The 9,108-nt window shown below is 38.1% G+C and overlaps 1 pseudogene; it reads right to left on the bottom strand.

Moving 5' to 3' along the window:
* Positions 1–3,431: 3,431 nt before the first annotated feature.
* Positions 3,432–3,499, bottom strand: LOC138848105 (U6 spliceosomal RNA; annotated as a pseudogene).
* Positions 3,500–9,108: the final 5,609 nt, after the last annotated feature.

Genomic DNA, 9,108 nt, shown 5'->3' with positions numbered 1-9,108 from the left:
ATCTTGTACTTAGTGGTTCACTGTGTGCCAGACAATATTCTTTTGATTTTTTAAAAGATTTATTTATTTATTTATTTGGAAGTCAGAGTTACACAGATAGTGAACAAGAGGAAGAGAGAGAGAGAGAGAGGTCCTCCATCTGCTGGTTCACTCCCCAGATGGCCTAAAAGGTCAGAGATATGCCAATCTGAAACCAGGAGCCAGGACCTCTTCAGGGTCTCCCATGCAGATTCAGGGGCCCAAGGACTTGGGCCAACTTCCTACTGCTCTCCCAGGCTATAGCAGACAGCTGAATGGAAAGTGGAGCAGCCTGGACTTGAACCGGCCTCCATATGGGATGCCCCCACTGCATGCAGTGGCTTTACTAGCTACACCACAGCACTGGCCTCAAGACAATGCTCTAAAATGATGCATTAATTATTCCCAAATATTGAAAAGTGGCATGGTACACATTTGAATGTGTTGTTTTGTACTAGTTGTAGAAACAGTTTAAAATATATTTATATTTAAAAATGTAAGCTTTGATCTAAATGTTTACTTTCCCTTAAGGTGCCTGTTTGGAAACTGAGAGATCATTGAAGTCTCAAGATAGAGTACAACTGATCTTATCCAAGCCTCCTTTATCACATGAGGATGCTAAATGCCAAGCCCAGAGAAGTAAAGTGAATTGTTCAAGGTCACATAGGTAAGTTGTGGCAGGGATAATTCTGTATTAGCATTAGGTATCCTGATATATAGGCCACTGTTCTGTCAATTTTGTACTCCTTCTGGAGTTAAAGATTCTAAGTTGTGGAAAATTGAATTTGGAAATTTAGTGGTTGCTATGTTGTTATGGTGAGAAATTTCTGTGTATAGCTATGAGTTGCTTAAATTTTATTCAATATATTTTTCTAGTATGTTTGCTATTTATTTGAAATGTATAACAAGTAGCTTCATCTATTTGCCAAAAGAATTTTTAAAGATTTATTTATATTATTTGAAAGTCAGAATTACACAGAGAGAGAAGGACAGGCAGAGAGAGTGGTCTTCCATTCACTGGTTCACTCCACAGTTGGCCTCCATGGCTGGAGCTGTGCTGACTGGAAGGCAGGAGCCAGGAGCCTCTTCCTGGTCTCCTATGCAGGTGCAGGGGCCCAAGGACTTGCACCATTTTATAGTGTTTCCCAGGCCATAGCAGAGAGCTGGATAGGAAGTGGAGCAGCCAGGTCTTGAACTGATGCCCCTATGGAATACCAGCACTGCAGGTGGCAGCCTCACCCACTATGCCACAGTGCCAGCCCTTGCCAAAAGAATTTATAGAAGCTATTCCATATATACACTTAACAATTATTTAGTTACTTGACATGAACTATCCCTGCATATTTGAAAATTTTGAATGGTATCACTTGGGTTTTAAGAATGTTATATTTTAGGTCTCTTAATATTTTTAGTGATGATGTTTTAAAGGCCCTTTCTGTTTTATGAAAAATGATAAGGATTTTGTTTTACAATGGCCATAGTATTACTACTTAAAGCAATAGATTAAATAAAACTTTTAAACAAAGTCATTTAATACTGAATTCTAACACACTGGTATATTTTAAAGTGAGAAGCCGGATTTCTTTCAGATATTCTAAAGAAGAATGATAATCAAAATTGAAGACATCTACAGTTTTTAATCACTTGTTTTAAGTATTGGTCATAATGGTCCAATTTTGAGTTTAATTTTAATTAGCTTTTAAATGATTCAATATGTTTTATAGAAAAAATTCGGAGAACATAATTATATACTCAACCTCCCTCCCTTCTTTTTCCTTCTTTGTCATTTTTTTTAGCTTATGAAATGACATTTTCAGTTTACATTACATTAAAAAGGGTTCTTGAATCAAGGGACAAGTTTAACAGGCAAAAAGCAAAAAGATCGTAATTTAGAGGGAATATAGACAATGGCTCTAAACAATATTTGAATATCACATCTAAACAATATTTGAATAAATTGATAAATATTTTAATTTCTCCTACTAAAATGCTCAAAGTCTTTAATTATTTATCAAATATTAGTGCAAAATTATGGATTTAAATGATCCCAAAAAGTGATGAATTTTTGTGTAATAAAGTCCAATTTTTGTCAAGGCTTTTTGACAGTCTCACAGAAAACTTATGTTTGTGAATGGGAAGAATAATACCAAAATATCCATACTACCAAAAGCAATTTGCAAATTCAATGTAATCCCAATCAACATACCAACGATGTTCTCAGAGCTAGAAAAAATGATGCTAAAATTCACATAGAAACATGAGAGATGCTTAACATCTAAAGCAATATTATAAAGCAAAAAAAAGCTGGAGACATCACACCATATTTTAAGACATATTACAGGGGTCAGCACTATGACAAAGCAGGTAAAGTCACCGTCTGCAGTGCCGGCATCTCATATGGGTGCCAGTATGTTTCCCAGCTGCTCCACTTCTTATACCCCTCTCTGGTATAGCCTGAGAAAAAAGTAGAAAATGGCCAAAGTCTTTGGGCCCCTGCACCTGCATAGAGACCTGGAAGAAGCTCCTGACACTTGGATTCAGATCAACAGAGCTCCGGCCATTGTGACCATTTGGGGAGTAAACCAGTGGATGGAAGACCTCTCTCTCTCTCTGCCTCTACCTCTCTGTAACTCTGCCTTTCAAATAAATATACTGCAAAAAAAAAAGAAGAAGTGTTAGCACTGATATAATAACAGACACATAGTTCAATGGAAAAGACTTGGTAGCATAGAAATAAACCCAAATTTCTACCAGCAACTCATATTTAACAAAGGAACTAAAATGAACTGGAGAAAGAAGAATCTCTTTCACAAGTGGTGCAGAGGAACTTGATGATCCATATGTAGAAGCCTGAAAAGAGACTCCAACATCTCTTACACTATGTGAAAGTGAACTCACAGTGAATTAAAATGTAATCATAAGACCCAAACCCAAGTAAACATAGGGAAACTCTAAATATTGTCAACACACAATAGCTTTTGGGTAAGATTCCAATAGCAATAGTCACAAAAATAAAAACAGAGACATTTGAGTATATCCAACTAAGATACTTCTTCACAACAAAGTAAACATCAGAGTGTAGATACAATGAACAGATGGCAGGAAAAATTAAAACTCTGAATGTTTACAGATTTCCAGAACATTTACATGAATTGGAAAAACTCCAAAAAATACAGTGAAGAAACAGGCAAGGATCTGAATAGACATTTCTCAGAAGAAATGTACATGGTCAAAACATGTGAATATGCCCGATGTCACTAGCCATTATGTAAATATAAATCAGAACACCATATCAGTCTCCAACACCTGTGGGAGAATACAACACTCAGGTGTTTGTGTGTGCAGCAAGTGGGTTTAGAGGACCCTGTTCACCTCTGGAGAGCAGAGCCTACAGGGAGGTAAAGAAACCTTACTGCGCAGGGGCATGCTAATCTTCTCTGTATCATTCCAATTTTAGTATATGTGCTGCCGAAGCGAGCACATGTGCTGCCGAAGCGAGAAAGAGATGAAAAGAATTTATCTCAGCTAGCCACTAATATTCAAGAAACAAGGTCTTCAGGAAAGCCAACTCAACTGACATTTTCATGTCATTGTTAAATAAAGGAAAAATTATCTAGGTTCAGCAATACGTAGTTTATAAGAGAAAGACTACAGAGTAATTTCCTTGGCATAGAAATAACTTTGTCTTTTTTTTTTTTTTTTTTTTTATCCATGAGGGCTTGCTATCACCACCACACACCCACATCCCATATACAAATGCCTGGCTTGAGTGGTAGCTTCTCTGCTTTGAGGCAAGTTTCTGCTAGTGTGCACCCTGGGAGGAGACGGAGGATGGCAGAAGTGCTTGGGTCCCTGCACCCAAATGGGACATCCAGAATGAATTCCCAGTTCCTGGTTTTGGCTTGGTCAAGCTTTGGCTATTGCAAGTGTCTGGGGAGTGAAGCAGTGGTTCCCTCTTCCTGTCACTCTGCCTTTCAAATCAATAACTGTTGTTGGTAATGACTAATAATGATATTCACTGATTGTCAAATTTTGAATCTATTAATTATAGACAATTTCTCTTTGTATTTTTAAACTTTCATAATGTTCTGTAGCCAATTTCATCACTAGAAATAAAAACTTTTCCTCAAAAAAAAAAAAGAAACCTTACTGCTTTCCTAATGTGCTTATTAAGTTCTTGACCAGCGCCTGTTAGTCTTGCCACAAACTTTCTAGTCTTACTACTTTCCTTCTTCTTCTTCTTCTCTGTGACTTGTAAAATAGTATACATTCTATATACTGTGGATACTTTTGATTTATTTTATTCCTTCGGTCTCCTATGAAGTTCCTCCACAAAAGCACAGCCCTCAAAATATTCATTCATTTATGCAGTCTGCAGATTTCATGAGCTACTAAATTCCAAGTAGTATGTTAAAGGCAAGATCTGGGCCTAAGAGAAAAGTGGTCTAAATTCTGTGCCTAGAAGAGGATTTGGGACATAGTAGAACTTCAGTGAAGTGCTATGTGAATGACATGCACTCATTAAATGAGTAATCTAAAGCATACACTTCATTTAAGCAACACAGCAGCCCTACTCACCTCAGGTAGAGCAATTGAGAGGAATAATGTGAACAAAAATAAGACATCAATAAGTTGAATAATAACAGAGAAAAAACAAAATGAGATAGATGCCAACATTACTGAGCTATTTTTGAGGAATTAAATTGATAGAGGGGCTGGCATTGTGGCCAAGTGGGGAAAGCTGCAATCTGTGAGGCCAGCATAACATCTGAGTTCCACTTTGAGTTTAGGAATCTCCACTTCCAATTTAGCTCACTGCTAAACACCTGGGAAACCAGCAGAAGATGGACGAAGGACTCAGGTCCTTGCCACTCATGTGGGAGACTTGGATGAAGCTCCTGACTCCAGCATGCCCCAGGCTCAACTGTTGAAACTCTCTGGGGTGTGAGCCAGCAGATGAAAGCTATCTATGTCTTTCCCTCTCTCTCTAAATCCACCTTTCAAATAATAAAGATTTAATAAACAAATTAACTGATTTCAAAATACACAAAAACATGAACAATACTATATCATTTTTATGCCAAACTGATAAAAAATAACAAATGCTAGAGAGCACATGGGAAAAGAAAACCACCATATATGGTAGGTGAAAACACAAGTTAGTACAGATGTTATGCAGAACAGTATGGTCATTCCTTAAAAAGGATAAAAATTGGGGCTGGCGCTGTTGTGCAGTGAGTTAAAGCCCTGGCCTGAAGGGCCAGCATCCCATTTGGGTGCCAGTTCTAGTTCCAGCTGCTCTTCTTCCAATACTGCTCTCTGCTATCTCCTGGGGTAGCAGTAGAAGATGGCCCAAGTCCTTGGGCCCATGCACCCATGAGGGAGACCCAGAGGAAGCTCCTGTCTCCAGGTTTCAGAATGGCATAACTCTGGCCTTTGTAGTCATCTGTAGAGCGAACCAGCTAATGGAGGACCTCTCTGTGTCTCTACCTCTATTGTAACTCTTTCAAATAAATAACAAAAATTAAACTAAGATAAAAATTGACCTACCATGTGAGAGTTATCTTGCTCTTGGCTATATAGAATAAGGAAATTTTATTAGAAGGAAAGGAGGAGAGCATATCAAAGATACAGCAATTTTCCCATAACACAGCCACTATAACACAGTTCACTGCAGCCAGGATGTGAAACCAATCTAGCTGTCCATCAGTGAAAAACAATGGACAGGGCAACCTCTTTTAGATACAAAAAAAGAACAAAATATTATTAAATTAATTGAAATAAGCCAGAAGCAGGAACACAAATGTCACCTGGTCCTTGTCGCATGTGGAAGTGAAAGAAAATAATGGATCTGAACACAGAACTGTGATTACTAGAGGCTGAGAAGGGAAGCAGCTAGGGATAGAGGGGAATTGGATAATAGGTATCAAAAATCAAAGAGGCAGAAAGAACTTCTGGTGTTCCATAATATAATGAGATGACTACATTCAACCATATTAGGTTCTGTGTAAAGAACTGAAGGAGAGGAGCTGGTAGTCTCAAATCATGGAGAAGAATTAGAAACTGTAGTTGCTTGGGGGCCAGCATTGTGGCACAGTGGGCTAACACCCTGGCCTGAAGCACCAGCATCCCATGTGGGTACCAGTTCTAGTCCTGGCTGCTCCTCTTCTGATCCAACTCTCTGCTATGGCCTGGGAAAGCAGTAGAAGATGGCCCAAGTCCTTGGGCCCATGCACCCATGAGGGAGACCCAGAGGAAGCTCCTGTCTCCAGGTTTCAGAATGGCATAACTCTGGCCTTTGTAGTCATCTGTAGAGCGAACCAGCTAATGGAGGACCTCTCTGTGTCTCTACCTCTATTGTAACTCTTTCAAATAAATAACAAAAATTAAACTAAGATAAAAATTGACCTACCATGTGAGAGTTATCTTGCTCTTGGCTATATAGAATAAGGAAATTTTATTAGAAGGAAAGGAGGAGAGCATATCAAAGATACAGCAATTTTCCCATAACACAGCCACTATAACACAGTTCACTGCAGCCAGGATGTGAAACCAATCTAGCTGTCCATCAATGAAAAACAATGGACAGGGCAACCTCTTTTAGATACAAAAAAAGAACAAAATATTATTAAATTAATTGAAATAAGCCAGAAGCAGGAACACAAATGTCACCTGGTCCTTGTCGCATGTGGAAGTGAAAGAAAATAATGGATCTGAACACAGAACTGTGATTACTAGAGGCTGAGAAGGGAAGCAGCTAGGGATAGAGGGGGATTGGATAATAGGTATCAAAAATCAAAGAGGCAGAAAGAACTTCTGGTGTTCCATAATATAATGAGATGACTACATTCAACCATATTAGGTTCTGTGTAAAGAACTGAAGGAGAGGAGCTGGTAGTCTCAAATCATGGAGAAGAATTAGAAACTGTAGTTGCTTGGGGGCCAGCATTGTGGCACAGTGGGCTAACACCCTGGCCTGAAACACCAGCATCCCCTGTGGGTACCAGTTCTAGTCCTGGCTGCTCCTCTTCTGATCCAACTCTCTGCTATGGCCTGGGAAAGCAGTAGAAGATGGCCCAAGTCCTTGGGTCCCTGCACCCAAGTGGGAGATCTGGAAGAAGCTCCTGGTTCCTGGAATCAGATTGGCAGAGCTCCGGCCATTGTGGCCATCTGGGGAGTGAACCGGCAGAGGAAGACCTCTCTCTCTCTCTGCTGCTACTTCTCTCTGTAACTCTGTCTTTCAAATAAATAACTCTTTAAAAACTTAATAAAACTGTAGTTGCTTAGCTTGATCACTTTTTACTGCATAAATGTGTGCAAATATTGCACTACACCCTGTAATAATGCATGACTAGGACACATTAATCACAAATTATTTCAATGAAATTTTAAAAATTAGAAGCATTTCTTTATATTAACAATGAACTATTTGAAAATGAAATTAGAGAAACATTTCCATGCATAGCAGCATAAGAACCAGGAACCAATGTCTTCAATGTTATCAGTGATGAATCAGATTCACAGCCCCCAGCACTCAGTTTTTGCCATATACTTTACCATGGCAATTGTGGGCATATAGTAGTAAATCAATGGACAGGAATCCTTTGTCTCTAAATCTGCTAAATAAATAAACAAGGAATTCATCAAAGAAAAAGAGATATCAATTTGGATGCCAGGCACAAAAACACATGCACTTGAGCTATCCTCCAGTTTGTGATGCCAACAAATCTTTCAGACATGTTACATTTTCAGAGACTTTTCTGTAATCTTGCTAAGCTTTCTGGAAATCGGCCTTATAGCAAAGGGTTTCCCAATTCCATTACACTCATGATTTTTCTTTTGTGTGATATATTAGTTTACCATCTAGAGATAATTTATGGTACAAAACTTTTCTATGCATGCATGTTTTCTCATTTGTGAGTCTATTCATGGGAATTGAAGACTGATTTATAACAGAAATACATTTTCCAAATTCATTGCATAGACTTTTGTTCCTTATGAATTCTCTGAAGTCTGTTGATGTCTAATTTCTGGCTAAAGGTTTTATTGTATTTACAGCATGCAAAGACTATCACCTTTTGTGAATTCTGTGTCTATACAAGCCTGAAATAAAGAAAATGTTTTTGCACAATCAGTATACGCCTAAGAAACCACCTGTGTCAATTCTCTGATGTACCATTGACTTCTGACTCTAATAATATTTATAAGCTTTCTCCTTTACATGAGTCTCTGTTGGATAGGATGTGATTTCCAGCAAAAGGTTTTGTCACAATACTTACATGAATTTTGGAGAAAAGCTCTTCCACATTCATTATATTGTTAAGGTCTCTCCCTTGTTCAAATTCCATGATGGATTATGAGGCATTACCTATGTGAAATGACTTTCTCACATTTATTTCATTCATTAGATATATATGTTGTGCATTCTGATATAAGGAGAGATTTGGGCAGAGCTTTCCAACACTCATTACACCCATAAGGTTTCTCTCCCACGTGAATTCCCTGTTGTCTTATGAGGTATGGCTTCTAATTAAAGGGATTTTACTTTCAAAGGAGTTTTTCCCTATATGAATTTGATGATGTACAATGAGGGCTGAATTATGGTAAAAGGCTCTGAGTCATTACATTCATAAAATTGCTCCCCATGAGAATTCTTTTATGTTTGATGAGGTCTGATTTGCACCACAAAGGCTATTCACATGTATTATATTCATGCATTTCTCCCCTTGGTGAATTCTCTAATATTTCATGAGATATAACTTGCACAAAAAGGTCAAGTAGAAAATTCCCTGTGTGGATACTCTGATATCTTATGAGTTATGAAGTACAGCAAAGAGGCTTTCCACCATCCTTCCATCCATAAAACCTACCTAAATTGAGCAACAAAGATATAGAAAACCTAAACACACACATAACCAGATGGAAATGATACCAGTAATAAAGACCATCACTACCAAGAAAACCCCAAAACTGGAAGGCTTCACTGCTGAATTCTAACAGACATTTAAAGCACTAACTGCAATTCTTCTCAAGTTATTCAAAACAATTGAGAGAGAGGTGATTCTCCCAAATTCTTTCTATGAAGCCAAC

This window comes from Oryctolagus cuniculus, unplaced genomic scaffold, assembly GCF_964237555.1.
Source record: "Oryctolagus cuniculus unplaced genomic scaffold, mOryCun1.1 SCAFFOLD_98, whole genome shotgun sequence".
Lineage (NCBI taxonomy): Eukaryota > Metazoa > Chordata > Mammalia > Lagomorpha > Leporidae > Oryctolagus > Oryctolagus cuniculus.
Note: the sequence above shows the minus strand (reverse complement) of the source record. Positions and strands in the feature narration are given on the sequence as shown.